This window comes from Mycteria americana, chromosome 1, assembly GCF_035582795.1.
Source record: "Mycteria americana isolate JAX WOST 10 ecotype Jacksonville Zoo and Gardens chromosome 1, USCA_MyAme_1.0, whole genome shotgun sequence".
In the NCBI taxonomy this organism is placed as follows: domain Eukaryota; kingdom Metazoa; phylum Chordata; class Aves; order Ciconiiformes; family Ciconiidae; genus Mycteria; species Mycteria americana.
In genome coordinates, this window is record NC_134365.1 from 42,803,727 (window position 1) to 42,829,898 (window position 26,172).

General features: G+C 46.6%; 1 long non-coding RNA gene across 4 annotated transcripts; it reads right to left on the reverse strand.

Moving 5' to 3' along the window:
* Positions 1 to 903: 903 nt before the first annotated feature.
* On the reverse strand, positions 904 to 26,172 carry LOC142406838 (uncharacterized). Of its 4 annotated transcripts, XR_012774735.1 has the most exons (7): positions 26,032 to 26,166; positions 21,169 to 21,312; positions 19,684 to 19,803; positions 15,435 to 16,296; positions 8,743 to 8,844; positions 3,848 to 3,929; positions 904 to 1,456 (listed from the first exon to the last, which is right to left on the reverse strand). It is a non-coding gene; the product is annotated as an uncharacterized LOC142406838 (long non-coding RNA). The 4 variants fall into 4 exon arrangements; XR_012774734.1 differs by lacking the exon at positions 904 to 1,456 and having other exon boundaries at positions 1,629 to 3,929; XR_012774733.1 differs by lacking the exons at positions 904 to 1,456; positions 3,848 to 3,929; positions 8,743 to 8,844 and having other exon boundaries at positions 12,672 to 16,296; positions 26,036 to 26,172.

The window sequence follows — 26,172 nt, forward strand, 5'->3', positions numbered from 1 at the left end:
TCTCCTTGAGAGCCAGCGGTATTCTGCAATTACTTGAAAGTCTCCAGAATACTTCGGCATCTCTTGGTCTTTTGGTGAACAAAGAAGCAGGATGGAGCTGGTTTCTGCATACAGCAATGCAAGTCGGAAAAGGGATCCCAAGTTGCTAAAGGGATTTTATGAAATCTCAGCAAGGCAACGCCTGCCCATTCGACAAAGCTCTGCATAGGTGTGTTAGAAAGACTCCTCCGATGTTTTGAATACCGCAATGTGTCATTTATTCCTTCTCATACAGGAAGAAACTTCTCTCTTTATAATTTATGAGACTGTGTTTGGTAACAAGCAGGCTGTGACATCTCTATGGGGAATGAGGAACCTTAGAGCAGATACCACCTCATGATTAATTTGTGTAGCATGTGAGAAGGAGCAGCAAGGACATTTTACGTACCACTTCAGTCATCCCTTCCAGAGACACCACGGCTCTTATCTCTGCCTCAGAGAAGTAAAGTCAGGGCATACATTGCAATGGGACAACATTTTGATGCAGGAACATTTTCATACTTGGTCCTTAAGCTAGGAGAAGAGAGCTAGGCTATGCCTCCCCACTCCTACAAGAACATCTCCTCTCCTGAAGCCCAGTTCGGCCTCCCTACCTAGCCAGCAGGTCCTGCTTCAGATTTGGTCTTCAGATTTGTTCCACTTGCATCAGAGGGCTCAAGGGCAATTGGTTTTTCCTCAAAGTTTCTATCCACCCAGATCCGTGACTTCTAACTGTGGGGCAGAGTGAGAGGCATCTTCATAAGGCAGGGCATATGAATAGACTCATTTCAACCAAAGTGGTTATAATCAGTGACTTTAATTGCAATATAAATTAGCAGTGAGACACTTTTCTTTAAATAATTGATTTGAATCTTGTTCTGCATTTCTTCTCTTTGATTCCTTTGCAAGGGAGAGGTAGTCCTCGCTGATTACTAGCCACAAAGATGTGTTGATTTGGAGTTATATATATGGTCTTTGCACAGAATTTGGCATTTGTTTTTGCTATCCAGGACACATGGTGAACATATTTAAGCCATTACACAACTTAACGTACGCTGCTTAGGTTCTTCATTTTGTATGACAGAGAACAGCAAATGAAAACTAAAAAAGCCAAATCATTTTTGCATCCTGCTGTTTCTGGCTGGAAAGCAGGATTTAATAAAAGTGCAGAAATTTGAAACTATGGTAAATTTATTTCATATGTATCATTTACTCTTCTCAAATTACATTTTGCACTGGAAATGAATGGCTTTGTTACTGAAAGCCTTATCCATAGTCGAGGATTTTAAACAACTGAAGCAAAGCAAAGCAGATATTCTTTCTGTACCTGGAGAAGAGGCTGCTGCTGCCGAAAGCTGGTGCATCTCCTCGGTAAAACCCTGGTTCAAAGTGGTCAGCTGTGACTCTCCTTCTTCTAGAGCTCCAACTGTCTCAAAGACTTTGAGAGCAAACAAGTGTTGTTTGAATATTGTCTATTACTGTTTATTTGGTTCATGCTATTTTAGTATCCTATGGTAACCTTAAAATAGGCCATGATTTTGAATTAAATTTCAAATCTATACTTATTTTAAGAAAAAAAATGAAGTTAAAAATAATATGTGAGTTTGTCAATATGTAAATAGAAAATTATATTTAATAATACTTGGTAAGCAATATGCCATATTTGTTTAAATTGTAAATCATATTTAAATTTACCTATTATCCCTCCATGGTAGGCGTTACAGTGCTGTGTACTTCCACTGCATCTGCCTGAGGCCATGTAATGAAATTCACGACCCAGCGTGCTCGGGGAACAGAGGAGGAGAGGGCTTGGCTAGCAGAGGGTTGGGTCCGCGGTTACGGTAACGGCAGGGACCACGTGCAGGATGCTGAATGAGCAGGACGCGGGTATTTATCATGTTGTGGCGGGCAGCAGCTTTCCCAGTTGTCCCACCTCTGGAGCTGGGCACTTCTGGAGGGGGAGTGAGGCGCTTCGGGGCAGCGAGCACCCTTCCCTGCGAAGCGCTGGGGCACTTCGGGGATACTAGCTGCATCCACGGCTACTACTACCCACTGAGAAGCCGGATGGCCTAGGGTTTCTCTGAATTACCATGCCAGGTACCAATTCATATGTTTATGAAATCCAGGGCAGACTCGCAGCTTTAGTACCGAGAAATCATATTATATTGTCGTATTATATTGTCAAGACCCTTTTGGTCTTGACATTTACAGTCCCCGTTCACCGGGACTTTAGGTTATAACTGTGCTGTAGCTGCATACAGGATCATGTAAGCACCTTGCCATAACAGCATTTTATTCTGACAGTCATTTACTCTCAGCTGTAACCACAGCTACGAGCAGGAGTTAGACCTACGCACTATGGAAGAGGATGTTTTTCTTTCAAGCAATCTCTGAGAAAACACTTGTTATCAGCCTCCACACCTTGTACACATCGTTAATATAATCTTTAATTTGTGCTTAAAAAGCAATGGCAGCAGATGTCATTTTCTTCCTTGTAAGCTTCAAATCCAAATACAGGAGTAAAATAATAACACGCAAAGAGATGAAAGCCCCGTCCAGGACAGTTTATATGCATCGCTATTCTATTTGAGACGGTTTTTTAGGTGTCCCTACTTCTAAAGCTGTCGGTTAGCTTTACTGCCGCATGCACTTAACCTTCCCCCAAACACCAACTTCAAAGCGTCAGTGCTTTGCGGGCGCCATCGGTCTTTCAGATACAAAAAAATATTGCTTTTTGCTAAAAGATGTGCTTTGTTCCTTTTTTGCGTAAGCAGAATGTCCCGGCAGCCTCAGCACTCCATCATTAACTGCAGAACATAGTTCGCACCCAGCCTGGGAGAGAACTGAAGCAAAAAGAAAAATGGGTTTGCCTCCCTGCCCCTGGCCCCATGCCACCATGGCATTTTTCACAAGATCACTAAGACATTCATGAGCATAAATCAGTATCATTCAAAAACCAAACGTCAAAGGAAACAATAAAAATCCCAGGGTTTTATGAATGGGAGGGATTGTCCTGCGCTGCCGGGCTCGGATCAGTGTGAAGCTGGCAGGGGATGCCACCGCAACGCAATGAACGCTGCCATCTGTTACTCCTGAGCTCCCGCAGCATGTAAAAGGCACCAGTGAAAATCAGCCCTGTCTCGACGCGAGGTGCTCAGGCGGCTCCTTCCCGCCCACGAGGGCAGCGGGCAAAGCCGGTGTGTGGTGGTGGTGGTGAGGCTTCGCCTCGGGGGAGCCGCCCCGGGAAAAGACACCGGGGGGGGCCGGGACTGTTGCAGGGCATCCCCATGGTGGAAAGCCTCCATGAGCTTTCCAACGCCATGGTTGTCTGATGCTCGCCCGCCCCATAGCACTGGCACAGATCAGTGCCTTGGCGGCATCCGGGCCCTCCTTCTCAGCCGGGGAAGGTCCAACGCCCAGCACAGTAGGAAGCCCTTTGTGTATTTTTGTGTACATAAAGCCACCACCTCCCCTGCAGCAGCTCACCCCGGGTCTGAGGCTGCTTCAGAAGAGCGCGCTGGCCAAGGGGGCTGCTTCCCCTCTCCCGAGGCTCCCGGCAAGCACTGATCTATCTCCAAGTGGATGGGACATGTTTCCTGGGGCACTCGGGAAGCTGGCTGTGTAGGGTCCTGCCACCCCTCCATAAGCATCTCGCCCCGATTCCCCCTCCCTACGCGGGGGACGAGGGCTGCCTGCCAGCAGTCGCCCCGGCCACAGGAGCAAACGGCTTCCCACGCCACCCTGATGCTGACTGCTCAGCTTAGGGGCATTTGCATTGCTTCTGCAGGATCAGGCATGGTGTGTTTATGATAATTTATAGCCAAGATACCTGCAGCTGAGGTCTTAAACATGGAGGCACTCAAAAAGATAACAGGCCGTTGTTCTCTGCTGTGCAGAGAAATCCATGGAGCCTAGTGACAGAAACAGAAAGGAAGAGGAGACACCCACATACGAAAACAGTCTGCTCAAAAACTACCCTGTTATTTTTAGTGCAGAGTACTACTCATGTTTGCAGGTGTATTTTGTTTCCCACCTCGAGTCCATGCAGAGAGGAGGATAAATCTCTGTAACAGCTCATCATTTCCATTTTCTTTACATTCAGATAATGTATCTCCAAGTTGAAAGACTGGGTGGACAATACTGGCTACGCATGCAACACTGTTGGAAATGGGGCTTGTATGCTTATCTTTGAAAATCTGGCCCCTGGGGATGTGATCATTTCTCTCATTATTTTAGCTGGTCCTCTCGAATGCCCTCCCAGGCACGTGGTGGCTTGGAGCTGTGGCTAAGTCCCCATGAACACATTGGGAGCTGCTGACCGTACCACCAGTTCCCTGGGGAGCTGCAGAAGGGACCAACTGTGCCTAATTATGGACAGCAAAACACCAGTCCCACAACAGGGACAAGCATGTAAACGAACCTCTCAAAATATTTAATTAGGTAGAAGTGATTTCTATTTTGAAATCCCACAGGATTTCTATTTCGAAAATTAACTACTAGAAAAAATGCTTTTTCTGTCTATATGTGTCAAAACATTTGTGTCCCTCCTACCCTCTCTGCTAGTCCACTTTATATTTACGAGAAACAGTGCATGCATCATGATGCTGTACATATTCTGAGCAGCCTTTTTCCTCAAAACCAGATTCAGTGATCTTGATTAAACTGAGATGTGCCTGAGTTTCCACTGAATGTGAATAAAAGGCAGTTAGGTTCTTCCCTTTGAGCTTGTCAAACAAGACTGATTAAAAATATGCAGCTAGCTGGAAAAAAGCAAGATAGAAACCTGTGAAGCTAAACAGAACAGCCTCATAAGCTGATTTTCAGCTTAACTGGTTTTTGTCTAGAAAGAACTTCACCAGGAGGAAAATAAGCCTAATCAGACAAACAAAAAAACCCCGGTTCACATTAAAAAACACAATTCATTTGCCAATTAGGTCTCAAAACACCATTAGCAATGACTGGCAGGTGCCTGGAACACAGCTACCTTTGCTAAGCGATCACTTATATGGTGCTGTGGCCCAGCAATTATTTTCTACATTAGCAGGTAAACATGTTTGATCAGAGCTATTAACTAATTTAGATAATTCATGAGCAGTCATTACCCTATATGAAGGAGTGACCAGATTTACAGTGCCTTTGTTTGACTGGGGAGACCGCAGTTCAAAATCCCAGTGTGAAATACAGACATTGTATACTGCTGGTCATACCACGTGGGGAAATGTTTTGAAATGCCTTTTTTCCCCCATCAAACCGTGGCCGAGATGATCACCAAAAGGGTATAATTAAAATACAGATGAAAAGCTTCCCATATTGGAAACTAACAGGGTTCAGGAAGACATGCCACCTACGGGCACAAGGGAACCGAAACCTGCGGGGCATCTTGCAGGTGATGTTTCCTTTTGCAACGCGGTCCCACGGGGAGGTGGATCAGGTCGGGTTGGGTGAAGAGAGACGAGCCGCTGGCCGAAGCCCTCTCCACCCAACACAAGCCTGCTGGGCTGCTGTGGGCTGGCAACCAGGAGGAGGGCGATGGGCGGTGAGCTGCCTGCAGCTCCTGTCGCTGGTGGGGATGTCTGAGCCGGGGAGGCTGCGGAGGAGACGGCTCAGATGCCTCCTGGCACAGGTGGTGGTGGCACGGCCAGCATCCTGCTGGGGACCGGGGTGTTCGTCAGCCCCCTGTAATGGCCGTGGCAAAGCCTTGGCTGTTCAGGGTAAACGTGGCCTCGCCTGGCTAGGGAAAGTCACCGTGGACAAACGTGTAGCCAGATGAAATCATACAGCAGAGCCAGGCCATGGGAAATGTCCAAAGCCAGCCACTGGATTGAGGCACAAATGAGGGTTGGACTGTCCCTTTCCCTTTCCCTTTCCCTTTCCCTTTCCCTTTCCCTTTCCCTTTCCCTTTCCCTTTCCCTTTCCCTTTCCCTTCCCCTTCCCCTTCCCCTTCCCCTTCCCCTTCCCCTTCCCCTTCCCCTTCCCCTTTCCCCTTTCCTCTTTCGCCTTCCCTTTTCCCTTTTCCCTTTCCTTTTTCCTTCTCCTTCTCCTTCTCCTTCTCCTTCTCCTTCTCCTTCTCCTTCTCCTTCTCCTTCTCCTTCTCCTTCTCCTTCTCCTTCTCCTTCTCCTTTTCTTCCTCCTTCCCCTTGCCCTTCCCGCCGCAGCCAGTGATCAGCCCAGAGCTGCTGCCTCCCTGAGCCGCAGGGAGCCCCTGCAGAGGCTGCCCCAAAAAGGGGCTTTAAAGGTCAGCGTTACTGCTTGATGCTGATGACTTTCCTTGCTTCACTTGCAAAAGAAAATAGGATTTTTCATCCCCCTCCCAACGCAGCAGCCATTGGATGTGGATGCCAACTCTTCCTGCAGCAGGACTCCTGCGGGCACTGGGTCCTGCCACGTGAGCGGGGGTGTCCGGCTCCGCGGTGGCCATTCCCGGTGAGCCCCGGCTGCTGCTTCTCCACAGCAGGCACCGCGCTGGGACCAAGCACGCCGGCAGCCGAGGGGCACGAGGCAGCAGCCAGGAGGAGGAACCACTGCACCGGTCCCGAGATGGGCTGTCAGAGCTCTCGGCCTCCAAGCTGCGTGGCCTCTGGCAAACTTCGGGGTTGGGGGAATGGCTGCAAGATGCACGAGCCCATCTGCACGACAAGGTTTCTCCTGGTACTTCTGGGGAGGAGCAGAGAAGATGAACCAGCAGCTGCGAGGAAACCATGTATCTGTATGCACCTTCCCAAACCCCTTTCAGTCCCCCATTTCCTAGAAAAACCAAACACTAGTGTGTTTTTGAAGTGTGTCCACTGGGAGCAATACCAAATTGTTTTACTTGACCATGGGAGAATGAGTGATGGATTTGAGTTGTACCTTAAGTGGGTGTCCTGCTGGGTTCTCCCCTGATCCCAGCCCCTGCTAGGAAAGGGGCCAACCTCCCGTTTCCTTTCCTTGCCTTGCCTTGCCTTGCCTTGCCTTGCCTTGCCTTGCCTTGCCTTGCCTTGCCTTTCTTTGCCTTGCCTTGCCTTGCCTTGCCTTGCCTTGCCTTGCCTTGCCTTGCCTTGCCTTGCCTTGCCTTGCCTTTCTTTGCCTTGCCTTGCCTTGCCTTGCCTTGCCTTGCCTTTTCCTTTCCTTTTTTGTCGGTGCTGAGCTCCTTCAACACCTTGCACGTGCGATCTTTCCTAGGTTTGCCTGCCTGATTTCATGTATTACTTTTAGCACGTAGAGAGGAATGAAGACCAGTGAAACGACCGTGCGGGACAGGCGGTGAGAGCTTGGATCAGACAGACGGTGGATCCTGCCAGAACAAGCAGCGCAGCTTCCCAGCCGCTGTGGAAGGAAAGGTGCGATGCCGCTGGACCCTAGGCTGGCTGGGAGCTCCACTGTGATCCCGAGGACCTACGTGCCCGACATCTCACAGCAACATTACCACAACGTTGTTCTGGTCAGGAGAGGGTAGCCACAACAGTTTGCATCTCAGGAAGCAAAGCGTACCACGTAGCAGCATGGATGACAAATACCCCTGTGGCTGCCAGCTCAGGCTCCTTGAATGCCTCTTGCCCTGGCTCCTAAGGTTTCTTAGGACAACCCTGTCTCTCAGCTTTGGTAGCGGATAGCAAGTCTGGATCTCAAGCTATAAAAATCCACCGGAAAACATGGGCTTGGATAATTTCTCTAACCTAAAATGCTCTTGTTCTTTTTGTGCACAGCCAGAAGGGGGGGGGGGGGGGGGGGGGGGCAGATTTCTAATTCACAAAATGATTATATAGATGCAAATGTGTGGCCAAAAACCAAGGCTGGAAACCGGCCAGAGAGCCAAACACTTGACTCAAGCGAGTAGGTGCGAGGGCTTGTGATCCTGAGCGGTCCTGGCGTGGGTTAGAGCATCACAGGGTGATTCAGGTAGGAAGGGACCTCAGCAGGTTGTCGCTGTAGCCCAGCCTCCTGCTCAGAGCAGAATCAGCCCGTTTGCCATCTGCCTTTCCCTTTCCGTAGTTCTGCTCCTTCACAGCTGACCCTGAGGAGCAGATTGTCTCGCAGCAGACGCAGCCGGGTGCCTGCAGCGGCGTAGCCCGGTCGGTGCAGCTGCTTTCTTCTCCGAGCAGTGAGAACCGGTGCCAGGCTGCTGGGGGGCACGTCGTGCAGGGGGCGAGGGATGCCTTCAGCAACTGCCTCGAGTGCTTCGCTGCGAGCATGACCTGAAACTGCTTTGCAAAACCCCTGCAGTTTTCAACACTGGGGGTCATACAGTCTTAAAAATGGAGAATACGATTTTATTAAATACTCTGAATACGGCACAATCTGGTCTCCTAATTGATTCAGTCTGAATCTGTATATATTTACATACAGCATGCTGCATGTTTGTAGAAACACTGTTTTCATAAGGCTGCCCGCAGAGGTCAGTAGGGGGATCAAGAGATCGGACAAGCAAACGGGAAGCAAAAGGCAGCCCTTTATTTGGATGTGGGGCTGACAGAGGGCTTGGCTCTGCATTAGAAACCGTGAACTGCTGCTACAGGAACCTGTTTTGTTACTAAGACACGTTACAAGTCAGCAGACAGCCACATTTTTCTGACTCATCAGCTGATATTAATTAATGACTTGGGAGCACACCAAAATCTCCCATTGGCCTTCCTTCCTTGAAAGGCTGCGGTTGTCTCTCTTGCCCTCTGCCTGGCTTCAGAAAAAAAAAAATCACATCGACAAAGCTATACATTTTAAGTACGGGAAATGACCGAAATAGCTCACCCCCGTATTCCTTGTAGAGCAGCGCGCTGCCTGCAGCAGGGACTGATCCTGGCTCCCCCCCCTGCAAAAAGGTGCAAAACCCCCAGAGGGCAGGACACGAACCTAATAAGGGACATAAAAGATAACACCTATCATTTTTTTTCTTCTCTTTCTTATGAAAATGAGCTTTGTGTGTTACCAAAACTGCCTGTGACAAAACAAATGCTCATGTCTGTGGGCTGCTGCAGCTTCCTGCCAGCCAGCCCAGTAATTCTGAGCAGCGGGATTTCAGGTGTAAACATTCAAAATGTCTTCCTTTCTGTCAAACAAAGGAACGAGGCAACTCCACCGAACTAGCAACTGCGAAAAAAAACAGCGTCGTCCTCCTTCACAGAGAGCAGCCACGGCCCGCCGTCTGCCTGGGGTCTGGCCACCGTTGGGTGTGCCGCATCTGCATCCTCGCCGGGGCCAGCGCTGGTTAAAGCCCAGCCCCGGAGAGTCACGTTTCCAGGCTGGCTCCCAACACCTGCATTTCTCTGTCCTAGCAGACAGGGCCACTCCTCTTATCTTCTGGGATCCTTTATCCTTTATGGTAATGTCCAGTTTCTCATTTAAATAATGTACATTGATAGGAAAGCAATTTCTCCCAAATCCCCTGTAAATATTAATCCTCGGAGAACCATATTTAGACAAAATACAAATAGTTTCCTTTATATAATTTTGTTTGGACAGAGCAACTGCCACCGAGATATCATGTGGTCTCCAGGGTATCACGAATAGTGCTTTCATACTTTTCTGTCACTGGGGTGTAATTAAAAGATACTTTTTTTGTCTTGAGTCATTACTGGGTAAATAAAGCCTCCTTGTGAATTACCTGAGCCTCCTCAACACAAATGTGAACACAGAGCAAAGCCGTGTTTCTGGATTATGTCTGTTTTTAACAGATATAACCCTCTTAGTAACAGCTTAACCACATCTGTATGGACATAGATGCTCAACTGCGTCTTTACTTTGGTTCTCATACTCCTATACTGATTTGTGAAGCACCAAGGAGCATTCAATGCCCTTTCCACGATTCACAGAGGACATTTTAGTGAGTGGTAGTCCTGAGGAAATAATCCCACCTTCATCATGTATACATCTAACTCTAAATGAAATATTAACAAGTCTTAGGAAGATACAGCTGAATAAAAGGGGCTGAGATATTTACCTCCCGTGGGTACCCTCACAGTAAATGACAGCGTCTCCAGCGGAAAGTTCAATAAGAGCAGCTTTAGTGACTTGCATGCGTGCAGAACAAAGTCCAGTGCAAAGTCGTACCTCAAAAATACATTCATTAATACTGCTATTTTTTATCTGTAGGAGTTTCTCAGAATGGCCTTTCTTGGGATGGCATTTTTGATTGCTGCTGCTATTCTTCCTGTTTTCACATTTCAGTGGCTGGAGCATACAAAAAGCAGGTACAGGCATGGCCTGTCCCGGCATTTTCTTCTTTCCCCGAACACAAGGGGCAAATGTATGTTTGCTTTGGACTGATGACTCAGACACATTCAGCCTCGAAGGAGGCATTATGAAGACTGTAAAAGCGGTCGGTGTAAAGCCGCCTGCTGTAACAGGGACAGTGAAAGGGCTGCCAACTGCCCAGGACCAGAAGCAGGGAGACCAGCTGGGTGAGAACAAAATTATACCTCCCTAAGTTTCATGTTCAGAATTATGAACAGCTTCTCAGAATTTAAAACTTGATGAATTACAGAATGAAGACAGGCACTTATTGACTTACGCCTGTTAAGTCAGGCAGTTACTGACTTACCCCTGACTTTACCTCTTACCCCTGTTAATTCTGTGGTGTACCCTTGCTCATCCAAAGCCTAGCCTTAATTTAGTCTCAAAAACTCAAAAACGTTTAAGTAATTAGACCTAGAAAAAGTTTACTAGCAAACTGGCTTGCCTATGAATTTATAAGAGCACAGAATTATCTTACTTATTTCATTTTAAGTTCCCAGTGGGTCAGTCATCTCAGGGGAAAGAGCATTTGATGAAAAACTCCCAATCATTATCAGCCTTCCTCATGGAATGGCCATGGCTTTTTCTCTTTCTCACTGCTGACCTGTAGTGGGGAGTGTTGCTTTGAAATACAGCCTTAGACAAGAGGCACCTTTTATGAAAAGGGAAGGAAAAAAAAAAGAAACAAAAATAAGAAAATGGAAGCAACAACAAAACCACATCTGCCTTCATATGACAGGACTGAGAAACCCAGACCGGACCGGCTACTCACCTAACAAAACCAAACTGATTTCATCTTTTTCTAGCAGAAGACTCAGTCTCAGCTCCCACATGTCTGTAGACCACATTTGCCTCAAATTCTGATTTTAGGGGGTGTGTGTTTTGAACACGTGAGGTTTTAGGCTTCTCAGAGGAACAGAAATGCAAGTCTGAGCCAAGGCTTTGGGGTGATTTCTAAAGCAAGCATGGAAAAAGGGTCTGAAGGTTTTTTAGTAGAATTTGTCTGTGCTTACTGGTGCCTCAAATTATTGTTATTTAAACACAGAAGGTTTGTATTAACTGAATGTTTGTGCACGGTAAATCCGAAAACAAAGTTTGACTTTAATAATGGTGCTGATAGCCCTGAAACACTGAATCTAAACCCCTGTAAATATCAAATCCTTTTGTGGGTGCCCTCAAAGTCCAGACCATAATCCATGCTCTTTGTATTGGATTTTCCCCTCTATTTCCTCCACTTTGGTTGAAAAAAATGACAAAGTTAGCTGGTCAAACAAGTGTGCCTATACCGTCCAAATTCATGGAGAAAATGTGTTCATTGGAGTTCATTGCCCCCATTCATCAGCCTGATCTGGGTTATCAGTCCGTGTCTGCACATGCCAGCCTATTTAAAAATGGAAACTAGAAGAGCTTCTGACTGCTCTGTGTCAGGAGTGGAAAAGTGAGTTGTACAAGTCATTCAAACAGATGTCTTAAACCAACTGAACAGCTTGAACTAACCCTAATAAAAATCTTCTTTCTTCAAATTTTACATGCAGCATTTGGCAACATTATCTCCTTAAACACAGCTGCTTTTTTATTATTGCTTTGGCATATGCATATGATCAGTTCATAATGGTGATGTAAATGCCGTGTATTATGCGTCCACATGCCATAGCCTTGTAAACTCTTTGGGTAATACCAACAATAATAATTATTAAAATATCATTGTAATAAAACGGTGACAATGATATACTAAAACCAGTGAATGGTCTAAGCCAGGGATCCCTCAAAAAAGGAAATTTTAGCTCTCTTAAACACAAGGCACAGACTAGGCGTGGCAAGCAGTAGAATAACTGAGTCACTGTACCTAGCAAGGCCTGATTTAAGATATCCTTAAGCTCAGAGACTCACCCTCCCCCAGAAAAGGAGTGTAAAATATTCACCCTGTAGCTCAGTAGCTCTTAACATTCACCTGGTGTGGACTTTACAGCGTACAAGACTAACCTAGGCAAAACCAGGCTAGAGAGACGCACTTCAGCAAGCACCGCATTTAAACAAGATGTCACATCGTGTCCAAAAATGCCACCAGTCCTCGATGCCACGTGAGCGAGCGGAGCTTCGCCGCCAGGTCGCCCTGCTGCGTGCTGGCGCGCGCCTCGCGAGCTGCTGCGTGCCTGCAGCTCTCTCGCAGCCCTGGGGACCGTCACGGTGCACCTCCTGCAGTGCCCCCAGGACTGGGGCTCCAGTCAGCAAACCGGTGTCCAACACATCTGTTACTGTCATCCTCGCTTGCTCTTTTTAGCTCCTCTCTCTCCTCATGCCACCTTACTTGCAGCTCATTGCAGTACCAGGCACCAGTCCGGATCCCGCAGCTTTTGAAAGCTGCGTTGGACTTCCAGCACCCTAGCAATGTGGCTACTGGAAGAAAGGGAGTTAAAAGCTTTGAAAAATTAAAATCTCACACAAACTAACAATGGAAGATTTATTTTTTAAATTATGTACTCCTGAATACACATCTGCAATGTACAAGTACAATAAAATATGGTTATAGGTGATACATGGGGCTCAACCAGTTGTTTTTTCAATCCCCACTTTGCAAGCCCTTGGTAAAAGGCCTGACTGTTCTTTGTAAAAAAGGGTGGGATTTTGGCTGAAATTCCCTGAGGACAGAAGCAGATTCATAATCTAATCATTTATTTTCATAATTGCCTGCTATGTTAAGGAGTGCTCCTATGAAGCTTTGGATATTGCAGCACGATTGTGAAACAAGTCCTTACCCATTATCTGCCAGCAATGTTTATGCAGACAGAGCTAAAAATCAGCCAAAATTTCATTACAGGAAATCGAAAACACTGGAAGATGAATGCAAAAAGCATTTGGTAGAAATTAAAGATACTGAAATGAAACCTTTTTCCCATATTGAATTAGGAACAGAACATGTTACAAGATTCAAATGCAGAGCTAGAAGAGATGACCAAGATCATTTGGTTTGGCATTCTGCAGAACATGGACCTCAGATGTCCATGTTAACCCCTGTTGGAACCAGAGCATCTCTTTCAGCAGGAAAAAAATGCAATCTATGGTAGTTATTAATGAGGTTAATTGTTAATTACTCTTTTTGTTAGACACTTGCACCTTATTTTTAATCTAAAGTGTTCCTGTCTTAGGCTCTTCTTGACGGATGATGCTATATATTTGTCTGTTAGGCTGAAGAATTATCTGCTAATAAATTATTTGTTTCCTCTGTAGATATTCACAGGCTGCATTAGCCTTGTTTTTGATAAGATAAAGAGACTCCTCTCCTTGAGGCTTCCTCATGTTTTCGTGGGGGTTTTTTTTGTCATCCTGCTAGTTCTTCCTTGAATCCCCTCCAAGTTTTCAATATCCTTTTTGAATTGCTGACACCAGAAATGGACTCATTTGGCCAGTGTGCTGCTGCCAAACATGGAGGTAATATATCCTATTTACTCCCACTCAGTATTCCGCTGCCTTTAATCACTTGGCAGAAGGGCTGGGTTAGCAGCTCGTGTTCAGCGTGGCCTCCAGCTTTTTTCCAGTCTGCCGCAGTTTCCTGGGAGGAAGCACTGCCCTTCCCCCAGAAGGATGCTCTGGACCCCATCTCCTCGGGTGTCTGGATTTGAGCTTGGCTGCATTAAGTGCGTGGTTTTTAACAGCAACCAGACTATCAGGCGATGCAGACTGCTGTGTGCCGCTGCCCTACCTGTGCCTCATTTGCCATTTCTCCTATCTGTACATCACTGGCAACATTCAGGAAGATGACAAAGCTTTAAGGCTTATTTCATGTTCCTTCGAAGGAAAGGATCATATTTCTGTCACAGGCACAAGCACAGGCTCTTTGTTCAGGGATCTTTTCTCTCCCAATTTCTCTTCTGTCTAACTGCAAGTCCATTGCCACTGAACTATATACTATCACCAAATGGTAACAGGCAAACACACCAGGTTACCTACAGATTAGGTTTAGTTCTGCAATGGATAGACTCCAGTTAATGAGATTGCTCAATCGCGAAGAAGTTTCTAGCAATCACTGGCCGGGAAGTTAAAGCATTGCTTTGCTCCTCAAAGGCTGTTGACCACTTAATTGACATTTCACGGGAAAGCACTGTTACAGTCCTCCCAGTGTGAGTGCAGCAAATGAGACTGTATATGCTTATTAATTATTACTTTCTTCTAGTTACTTCTTATCCTTCTGTCACTCTTCTATGAGCTTCATAATTTTGGCTTTCCAAACTGCAAAGAGCAGTTTAAAACTTGTAATTTGCCTCTGGATGCTGTAATTGCACTTGGGTATGCCTGTGTGTGCTCAGCTCACTGCAGACCTGCCAAGCACCTTCACATTGGCACCAAACTGTAATAACCTGCCAAATCCCACCAGAGACCCCCCAGTCAGCCTGATATCAGCCTGCACCTGACATATTGCCTGCCACGGCACTGCCCAGCCCTCCTGTCGCAGAGCCCACGCAGCAGGCATGGCCAAAACCCAAGGGGGAACTGTCACCTCTTCCAGCTGCGACCCAGACCTGGGCTCACCCTGTGCCACCGTGCAGCCGTGCCGCTGTCACTGGAGCCCTGTGCTGGGTTCCCAAAAACTGGGATGCCTGGAGACTGGCAGCCTGCTGCCCCACCAGCTGGAGGCAAGAGAAGTCTTATGGAGCCAGACGAACCCTATGGGCTGCAGCTCTCAGTACAGTTAGTGAAAATAACTCAATAACAGTGATAAGAAAAACGCAATTCACTGTGGTATGCCAAAAAGGAGTCCCTGCTGAAGCTTGCCTGGTGCTTAGAGGTAGGAATCAGCACCCACAGCAGCGTGGGCAGGAGAGATGAGCCGGCAGGACCTTGCTCCAGATGGCCCACGTTGGAAACGCACGGGGAGGCTTGCTCCATGCAGCCATGGCCACGAGCAGCTCCATCAGCCCACCAAGCAGCTGCGCCCAGATTCAATTATTTCTTTTTCCGTTTGGCTGACCGACAGTGAGTAGAAGTGCTGTTTAGTGTTAGGGGCAATTCGTATCATATATTTAGGCAGCAGTGATGCATCGCATCACCGTGAGCCACTGTAGTGCCTTTGCTCTCCCCTTCCTACCCTCTGGGCGCACACATGCACGGCACCCGACATCACTTGGGCGAGCTGCTGTACGGCAAGATTATTCTAGCTGGTGCTGGTTTAAAAGCTTTAACTGATCCTATTAACTATCTTTGGAGAAACCCACCTTGCAACTCCAATGAGATCACGACATCCTCGACGCCTCTGGAGGCCAGACGTTTCATTACGGGATGACTAATGGAGCAAAAAGCTTTTCTTCTTTGTGCATGCAGACAAAATCCACATCCCTGGAGACCACCCTTCCTGCCCCGCCCCCACACGTCATTTTATACTGGATTTTAAACTACTGATTCTTAGGGAAAAAAACACATCTGGTTTCAAGCTTCAGTGGAAACCAGCCCAGCCAGCCCCTGGAGGCGATGCTGATAGGAAGCACTGGTCCCCTGGGGCACCAGCGCTGAGCATGACACAGGAGCAGGCTCCAGAGGTTGACCCAAAGCTCTGCAGCCACGACAGTGAAGCAGCCTAGGGAAGTCGAGCAGGAGGCAGCTGCTGGGCTATTGCTCCAACCTGGCAAGAGAAGAAGGAACATAAATTCATCTCAAGCTGGGCACCGGATTTATGCAGCCTGCGTGGCTCTGCACAGCCTGCCCGTGGTCTCGTCCCACCCCGGTGCAAGAGGGCTGCTCCGTGGGGAGCTGCATGGCACAGCACCTCCGCAGCGGTGGCCGACTGTGGGTGGTCCAGCGGTCTTGTTTCATTGGCAGCACCAAGATCAAGGCCATCTCCAGCTGATCCCAAGATGAGGAGGAGGCTGAAGTGGCATAAATGCAACTTACGGTCTTCTCCATGCACACCTGAACCCAAGCAGGGCTTGGCTGGGCTTCAGCAGCCGATGGCACTGAGGTTCATCTGCGGGGGCTTTCAGAAGCCAAGACATTTGCACCTTCCTCACATTTCTGGTCCTGCTTGGTCCGTGTCCGTACCGTGACACAGAAGGGCAGCAACGTTTAAGCCAGGATTCACAGCTGCATGTGTCAGGTCCCACAAAAAAAGAAGAAAAAAAAGGAAAATATTAACTCAACAGAGTGCAGTAGGCCTGAAGTCCCTTTTGTAAAACTGGGCTGAACAAAGTACGTGAGGACACACTACCGGGAACAGCCCTGGTGAGGATGGAGGAGACCAATGAGTCAGCTGGGCCCCTCTGTGACTTTCAGGCACCACCTCTTAAGCTTCATACTCCCCACAGAGCTGAGCTAATAAGTACATAAGCTCTCCCAATCTTTTTGCCAACCCTGTTTGATGCACATACAATTCCACCTCTAATAATTTTTGCTGCCATCCCTGTGAATCCAACAGACGAATTACTAACATTTAAAGCAACCCCTATTCTCGAGTAGCTGCAAAACTGCATTATAAAGCAGATTCATTCTTATTCAAGTGATACAAGCCTCCCTCGTCATAAGCCCTGAGATCAATGCCCAGGGAGTCCTGGACAAGAAGGGTTGCCCTGGTTAATGACAGTGTGATGGATGCCTGGGAGCCACTAGTTGTTTTTTGCCCTCACAAGGTGAATGCATTGCTCTACACGTACAGTAGTTATAACTGCTGGCCTGCATGTGCTAAAGAGTCACGGACACTCCTCATAAGCCTCTGATCAAAACCTGAAAAGGCCAGGAAGTGTTTTCATGTAATTATTCTCAGCTTTAAAAAAAGCAGAGGGAAGAAAGCAGGCTGCTTGCTTCCATTGTCTCCGTCCATCTCTGTTTAGCTCCGTTCCTTGGCTGGAAGAAGGTTTAACACCCCCCTATCTTAATTGGGGGAGGTTGAACAATAGGTTGAGCCAGATGAAAGTGACTGAAATACTACTAGAGATTCAGCAATTCTTTGTTCTTATAATTTTTTACATTCTTTCTCCTTTGCCACTGTCCTTTATTAAAAGCCTGTATTGATTTTTGTTATCTCTCGCTCTGCCTGCTCTCCCCCCGCTCGCTCAGATGCTTACAGGAATTTAAATAGACTTTCAGAAATGGCGCTCGTGGTTCTGAAGGTTGTTTAAAAGGACACTGTCAAGACATTTCCCCCCTTTATATTTTAAAAGCTTGACGTATTAAAATTTGAAGATATTTTCTTTTGACGGGATTGATGTTTAGCCAAGCATAGGTCAGATTCAGATTTCACTTATTACCTGGGCTATAACTGAACTAATATTTTTCCTTTATCGGAGAACTGCTACCAATATAAACATTCCTCACACTGTAACATAATGAACTCAGGTCTTCTGCAGAAAAAAAAAATAAAAAAAAAGAATTGTAACATTAACTTGCTGTTTTGTGTAGTTACAGGAATGGGTACTGGAGTATCTTTTTTTTTTGATTATTCCTTTGATACCAAGATTCATGGGGAGAGAGGAAAAATCATCAGCAAGGTCAAGCTTTTGTTTCCTGCACTTACTTAAACAAACCCACATTTTTTCTATGAATATTTGTTTGGCAATTGCACCATGTAACAAATCCCAACTGCAAACTACCTTCTCATTCTTCATTGTAAAGTATGAAAAGTGTTCTCAGGGAAAAAAAAAAATTTTAAAAATCAAGTATTATCTTTGACACAGCCATGTTGAATGATACATCTTTCTCCTTTCTCATTTGTTTTTGTTTTGTTACCAGGGTAATCTTGCCCACAAAGAATGGTTCCTGACCAAGAGAAGCGTATGGTAATGAGATAAGAGCCATCAATGGCTGCAGCAGAGTAGAAGGAAATTCAGAAGGAGATAACTAGGTGAATAGGTTTTACACAACCAAATGATGTGTGGAGGAAATGAAACTGGACTACAATGCTTGCAGTATGTGACCTCATTATTCAAGTTTATCTACAACATACAAGACCAATTCCCCTCTTCTCCGTACTCATCATATATTTCCATGGCATCCTATTTATTTCCTCGGTGATCCAGTTGCTACTGCACATCTCAACTCTTCTGTTGTGTCCTAAAAAAACCCCACAAAATAATTGTAGCATAATTTCTCCTCTCTCCTCTCCTCCTTTTCCTTTCTGAATCTTTTCTCCCCACCATTTCCACAGCGGCTTCACCAACCCGGCCCAACAGCATGTAACGGAGATTTTAATACTCTGGTCATGGATGCTTTCTCCCTTATCCTATGCTCCAAGAGCACTGTGCTGCTGTGGACTGGGAAGTGATGTCAGGTGCTGCTGACGTGATCTGGAAGTATTTAATCCCTTTACTAATGCCGTTCATACAATGATGGAGTCCCAACAGAGGGAGAAAAGAGCTTGTGCACACTGCAGAGCTGACCTGCACCCGCACGGCGATGCTGGCCACCTTCCGCAGGCTCTGGCTCAGCTGCACGTCAACGATGGCGCAGGATCGTGAGGGGCACACGGCCACCGCCGCCGTGGTCCCCAGGGCGCCGGCGAGGATGGAGGTCCCCAGCTCCCCCTCCGTTCTTGTTTCAACATAGGAACCACCAGGCTTCCTCCCGAAAGGGATAAAGCAGCTGACTTGTGGAGATCTCTCGTGCCTTCCAAGATGGAAAAAGTGAGGGGAAATAATTTTCCCTGAGTCCCTAAGCTACGTCCTCTGCCAGCCTTAAGCTGGGGACATCTCTTCCACCCATCCTGCTAGGCGGTTTCTTCCTTTCGGTGTGCAGGGGATCAAGCACACACACTGTGCTTGATCCCATTCAAAGTAATTTAAATATCTCATTAGGGTAGCAATGGGTTTGTGCACCGCTTCTACCCTCCTTTCAGCAGAGAGAAGAAAGATAACACAAATATCATAAGCATGGGCTTAAGCAATGCATAAGACGATGGGCTTTGGAGCTAGCCTGTACTTTTCTTCATGACTCAAAAGACCTAAACAGCAAACAAAATGTAAACACCCCGAGCCCACTGAATGGTGAGCCAGCAGGCTCAGGAAAATTAAGGGCTCTCCTTGCAGGTAGCTGACTTGGAATTGCTACCAGAGAAAAAACTGATAACAAATATGGTTTGAGGTGTTTGCGCTCTGGTCATCAGGCCTGTTGATTACGAAGCTGTTATTAGTTACACACAGTCATCCCTCCAAAAACCCCAAATCCTTCAAAAGCGGCTGCTTTGCTGAAGCAGTGAAATGCCATGTGCATGTATGTCGAAGGGTAGCTTCTCCAAGCAGAAACATGCCCTGGGCAGAGAAACCCCACTTTTTGCTGTAAACATGCAACTACAGCAAATGTCTGTGCCTGTGAACCAGCAATTACCCCCTCCGCCCCCTCCAGCCCCAAAAGAAATGAACTTAAAGTGCTCACTGCTCATAATCAGGTAGGAATTGTGCCAAAGAACTTCATATTGATTTGTAATTTTCAGACATGAAATGCTTTCCTCAGACAGAAACAGAAAGTAAAACAGAATCTGACCTAATGCGGCTGTAAAGAAACCCAGAGGTATTTTGGATGAAGCCACAATTTTGGTCTTGGCCAAGAATCCTGAACATGGATTATATGGCAAGTAGTTATGGATCCCCTCAGTTCTCTCTCCTAGAATAAGAAATCATAGTCAAGTCAGTAAAAGAAACTGGTCGAGAGAAAGGAACGAGAACCACAAGAATTTTAACTAGCACTGGTCGGTAGGTTAGTTTGCTCATGGAATGCTTCAAAGAGCCATTGAGTGTCCATCTCTGCATTTCTCCCTCCCGCTGATGGGGTTATTTAAGGTTTTGTTGCTTTTATGCCTGCTACTAAATCTTAAGGCACAAAGAACACCATTAGGATGCTAACATTTGAGCACAAATAAGGTGGTGGGGGTTCTTTTAAGGACTTCACTTAGACATTGACTGGGAGATGCTTCATACAAATACCACTCCTACGTATAGAGAACTTGCTGATATCTCCTTGCTGCTGCAGTTTGGCACTGAAGCACTGCCATCGCAGAGAACATCTTTGACATTATCCTTTTAAAGGGAACTGACTGGGAAGACTAGATAAAATCTGTTCTGCAGAGAAATCAACACGATTGTTTCAGCTCTTGCTTTTATACACCCCAATTATTTCCCTTTTGCGTCTAGTCCTTTTGAACTTTACTTCAGTAACAGACCTTCTTGCCTCACAGTTTGAAGTAACCACAAAGATAATCTTTAAAATCACTTCTATGCAGCTGAGAGACACTCAATTCCCTTCCACTGGCTAGAACAACCTTGTTCTAAATGCCGTGAAATTAAAGCTGATCCAGTGTCTCAACAACGGTATTTTACAACCAGCATGTTCCTTTCTCAGGTGCCCAAGAACAACAACAAAAAACATATCATGACAAAAGCATTGTTAAGGCAAAATAAAAATTTTATAGAATTTCACATATATGCTCATTTCCATACATTAGCAAGGTAAGGTCTAACAGACATGTGGAGATGAGAGACGTTTAGGACAGTAAGGTTCAAGAGAACTGGGTTGCCTCCAGGCCTGATACAGGCTTTCTGGTTAAAATGGTCTCATACCATTAAGTGTCATTTTCCCACCTGTGAAAAGGAGACAATACTAATTCCTTTGCTTGTCCCAGTCCCAAAGAGTTTATAACCTTTCTTGGGAAGACAGTCTTTTACATTACGTGCAATGCCAAGAACCAGGGGATCTTCCAAGACTGGGAACCCGCAGACACTCAGATAACATAAATAAGAGATTATCATCGCAATGACTAACTTACTATTAATTCAGCTGAAAGGTTACTCAGGCTAGTATAAAGCAGCTATTCTGTTGGCTGTTCTGAAGTATTATTACGTGTTTTTTAGGTGTTAACAGTAACAATTGTCCTAGTCTACAGTATGCTTGAATGACACAAGTGTTATTCAGTTCAATTCTTATTAAGCAGTTGAAAGTCAGTTGAGCAAATCTTTTCATTTTCTCACTTACTTTTAAGAGATGTTTGCCTGGAGTTAACTCCAAATTAAGCCAACAAGGGGTTTACAATGAAAAGATACCACCAAGTGTTGATAGCTTCTACTACACGATGTCTTCCAGAAATAGCTTGGAGCTTCATTTCCACCTTAGACAGAGCTGAACGGGCCAGCCGGGATTTTAGCCAAAACCAGGGTGGGTCAGAGACAGATGGAAAATTACAGATTACTTAAAAGGAAACAAAGGCAACATGCAAAATCTTGAGATGCCTTAGAAACATAAATGCTCACATAACCACTGCAGAGCTAGCACTGAAAAGCAGTTTCCTTGAGCAACAACAAAAACCACCCATTTACTCCTATGAAGAAGTAGAAAGTAATCAAACAGACATTTTCCTCACTTCTGCAAGGCATTATCTCTTATAAGCTTTTGAATTGCAGAAATGTATAAAGCAAAAAATGAGAAAATAATATGTATATGTTCACAGTATTGAAACTAAAAACATTCAGAGCTCTTAAAAGAGGGATGACTTCCTTGTGGTTTTGGTCAGTTCCAGTGAAGATAGAGGAGGAGGAATTTTCTGCGCCCCTTCTTTGTTCTCCAGCATGAAGCAGTACAGGCAGATGATACACCCAGAGATGTGCACATTTATAATTTTGGATCCGTTTGTCATCCTCCTGCTAAGCCATTTACTCCGTGCCTGCACCCGTTTCAGTAAAGGGAGGTGTGTGCGGTGGCTGACTGCTGTAAGCAGAGCAGAGGGTGTCTAAGAGCCAGGCTGGCACTTTGGGGACATTCCTAGTGAGTGACTTCTAAAAGCATTCTGGCTACTTTTTTTTCTACTAAAAGAAACGGGTTCACAGGATGGGTTTGAGTGCCAGCCTACAATCACCTGTGCTCTCTAAGACAAAATGAAGATATTGTCCTCATCAGTCGGCTTTTGTGAATACTCTCCTGATATTACATTTGCTGCCAGGGTCACTTTTATGAAGAAGTTGGGATGGAAGCAACTGCAGCTCAAACGCTGCCCGCTGCACATTTTTAGCTGTGGATAAACCCAACACAAATCCTTCTCCGTATGCTTAGTGAGGGGAAGGTCCTCACGGGCACGGGAGGCTGCGGAGGTGGGACCCAGCCTGCCCAGCTCTCGGCATGGCCGGCCACAGCGCCCGTGTCAGAGCATCCTTAGGCATGGGCACAGGGAGCAAGAAGAAACCAGCCAGGTTTTCTGGTAGAAATCTGCCTGTGTTTCACCAGAAATTATGTTTCCTGGAAGACATTTTTATTTGCGCAAACTGGTACACTGTGATCTGGGGAAAAAAAAAAAAGCAAGCTTTCTCAGAGCCTTTTGTGTAGTTTTAACATCTCTGAATGGCATCTGAAATGCAGGGCTTTTAGTGCCAGTAAGCAGATATTGTTTTGGCTAGCTCAGGAGACTGTTCTGTAACTTCATCTTCGCTACTGAACTAGATGTTCCCTGAGTGGGAGGAACTGATATCTGAATTTCAAAGCAGTTAATAGTCTTACTTGCACTTTTGCAATATTTGGAAAATTGTAATTAACCAGCTTAGCTAATTTACGTTTTTAATATTTAAATGTTGCTTGTTACACAGAAGCTGATTGCTGTAGTAGCTTCATTCTGAAAGCTCATTAGAACTGCTAAAAGGTTTAAATACACACAGCTGAAGAAATACATGCATTTTTATAAGGCAGGTATTATGGCAATACTTTGAATTTCATTGGCCTGAACAAATACGCTAGTCTTCTGCAGGATTTTTTAATCAAGCTCATTTGCATTGCTTGGAAAGGTACCTTGGTATTTTCCTGAGCTAAATATTTAAATGACATGAGCTAGCAGGATTTTTAGGTTTATGTTTTTCACTGTCATTAACCTTCTATTATGACAAAGCCAGGGAAAATCAGACAGGGGCTGTTTTGTGCTGTGTGTGATTCAGGCAGGATGCGGATAACACATGGACAGGAGGAGCGAGACTGGCATCCGGAATTTTCTTTTAAAATGTACCAATATTATTTAGGTACATTCTCTCTTTACTTAAGGATGTATGCTTCTTTTCCTAAGCTGGGGTGAAAGGAATTCTGGTGGGATGAGAAGACCAACTGTTACCTGCTGATTGGAGAAGGTAATGCAGATGAACGGATAAGAAGGGGCAGCCAGAGAGGACGGATGTGGCAGGGACATGCTGCTTGTGCTGGGTGACATGGCGTGACCTGACACGGGCCATGAGGACAAGACAGAGGTCTGGGACAAAACAGCCTCTTGCTATTTTCAGTCTTGTATTCCAGCCCCGTCCCAGCCAAACCAGGGGGTCGGATCACCCTGGCAGTGGGGTTGCTTCGCTTTTTAATCTCTTCTTACCAGCATGCGTGATAAAGCTGTTAGCTACTGTGGTAATACAGTTAACATTTTCCTACCACCCCCCCCCCCCCCCCCGTCATGTTTTACCATTTTGTGGTTATTCTTCCTGCTCTAGTAGCTCCCTTTTCCCAAAATGTAACTGATTCCTATCCATAAATATCACACAAATGTGCAGAGTGCCAGATTATGATTAGGAAACCATCAGTGGGCACATCTGAATGTGTAAATGCCCCTTTGTTGTTAGGGCTTTTCTGTCTGTTCAGCTATTTGGGAAAAACACCCCAGAAGCCAAAAGATATATATAGATACATATATATATATACACACACACACATGCAGAATCCTCCAGTCAGCAGGTCTTATAAATGAACTGGCATTACCCCACAAGCATAAGCCATGGCGTGCTTAGTTCAGCATGCTGGAGCACAGGGAAAGCCTTGCTCTCCCGGGCTCCTCACCCCTCTCCTCCGTCCCCTGGCACTGCCAAGCTCCTGCTGCTGGCCCCTCATCCCTTCCCCACCTCTCCCCAAACCTGACTTCGCCTCCTGCCTCTTGCCCTCTTCCCCTCCCACCTGGAATTTCTCTGGAGGCCCCAGTGCAGAGCCCAAGCTAATGAAGTGCTTACGAGAGCAGGATGCTATGAGATGCTACGAGTGCTTACGAGACGCGGGATCTGCTGATAACTGCACACCTCAGGACACGCAGCTGCTGGTCTTAGGGTCCTTCAAGTGACACGACATAGGACTGAAAGACAGAGCTCTGCTAATTACTGCATCCCCCAGTCCCATGTCAAGCTGAAACAAAGGGATGGGAGATGCCCTGCAGGTGCTGCATCCTTCTGCCCCTTTCCAGCCTTTTTATCTGATATGAAAGCTTTGATACTTCTTAATCTGATCTTTTTTTAGACCAGTAAACCTCATCACCCGAAACCATCAGCTTCATTTCCAGAAGAAAATCCCAGAGCAATAGAAGAGGTACTGCAAGCTCTAAGCACAAGAGAGATCCCAACATGACGGTTCCTCTTTCCAGTTCCCAAGAGAGGCAGCCAGCTGTATCACAGTCCTGTCAAACAGCATCTTTAAGAGAAGGAAAAGGCAATTTTTTTTCCTTTCTCCTAATTTACCATGAGAACCAAGTACCTGCTGAGAGCAGGAAGAACTTGGGAGGAAGCATCCAGCACAGAAGCTCTGGTCAGGGGAGAACAGCGATGCTGCATGAGGTGGTGCCATGGACCCCACAAACGGAATCCCAAACGGGATGGAAACAGCCAGGGCCCAGGCTAACGGGTTGTCCATCTCAAGAGAGCTGTGCTGAAAAGCAAATAGGTTGGAAGAAGGTCTTCAAGGACTGCCATACTGCTCTCGCTCGTCAGGGGATCTAGACAAGCCCACTGCCGGGCTGAGCCATGTCCACCCTAGGTGTGCCTGCTGCTGGTGTGCCTGACTGGAAGGGGGCTTCAAAATGCAGTGCTGGAAGCAGGAGATGAGGGGGAAGGGAGGTGGAAGAAACCCGAGCCACACCTTTTTGCAGGCAGGTGCTCTGTTATGGACGGTTTAGCTGGGAGCCTGGCTTTCCTCCGCTCAGTGTGGAGGAGAGAGGCCACCATCAGACCTCCAGCTGACAGCACCCAGGAGGAACATAAGCTAGAGCTAGAAAGCAGTTGGCTTGTCTTACCTTCCAGTTCCCCGCCAAGAAGGACAGACTCCCCAGGGCTCAAGCATCTATATCATGCCATTGCTGCTTGGCTTCCGCACCTGGGAGTCTCCAGTTTCACCGCTCCTTTGGATTAGGAGGAAACAAAAGCTTTCAATCCCTATGGTGCAGCTAAAGGGCCTCTTTCTCAGGCTCCTCATGCCTTCTGATTTCCTCTCCCTAGCTGGGAAGAGATGAAAAAGACAACTCTCCCTTTCCTGCAAAACGCAGTGGGGCTCGACACTGTTCTGCTGCTTGTACCCCGGTTAGCCGGGTGAAGCCAGCTTGGCCGTAGGTACAAATGCTCCATCCTGGCTCCGGATGGCAGCCATGCTTGTGGCAGGTGGGGGGGCTGTGACCCCCAGGTTCCCCCCAGGTCCCCCCAGGTCCCCACCCCTGTAAGACTATTGCAGAGGGCCTGTTTTGGAGCAGGACCCATCTGACAAGGCATCCAAAGAGAAAGGGAGTTACTGTTCATTTATCTAAATTGCTCGTCACAGCCACCACAACGCCGCTGCCGGGCTTCAGCAAGCTGTCTGTCATCCACATGGATCGTAAAGCTGAAATGAGGTCAGGAGAAAGTAGCTCGGACGAGTTTTCTCTTTCCCGGCCGGCTCCCAAGGGTGCTGCTCAGCGCAGGAATGGAATACCCAGCTCCTGCTTGCTGACCATGGCACTGCGCAAGCAAAGTCACGGCCGCGTGGGGACCCTCACAAGCAATTCTGCATGTGTGCACAGAAAGCAGACACACTTTCCTTCTCACAGTGCTCAAGTAGCATGTAATAACTGCTTGAACTAATGGCACCTACTCACAGTCCTAACGATCCCCTTCCTCCTCTCCTGCTCTGGTGCGAAGAAGATCAAGTTACTCGTCAGGGGCTCTCAGTACTTCCCATACCGAAACCTTCTTTCCCACTGAACAGCTCTCACATCTAGCTAGAAACATGCTG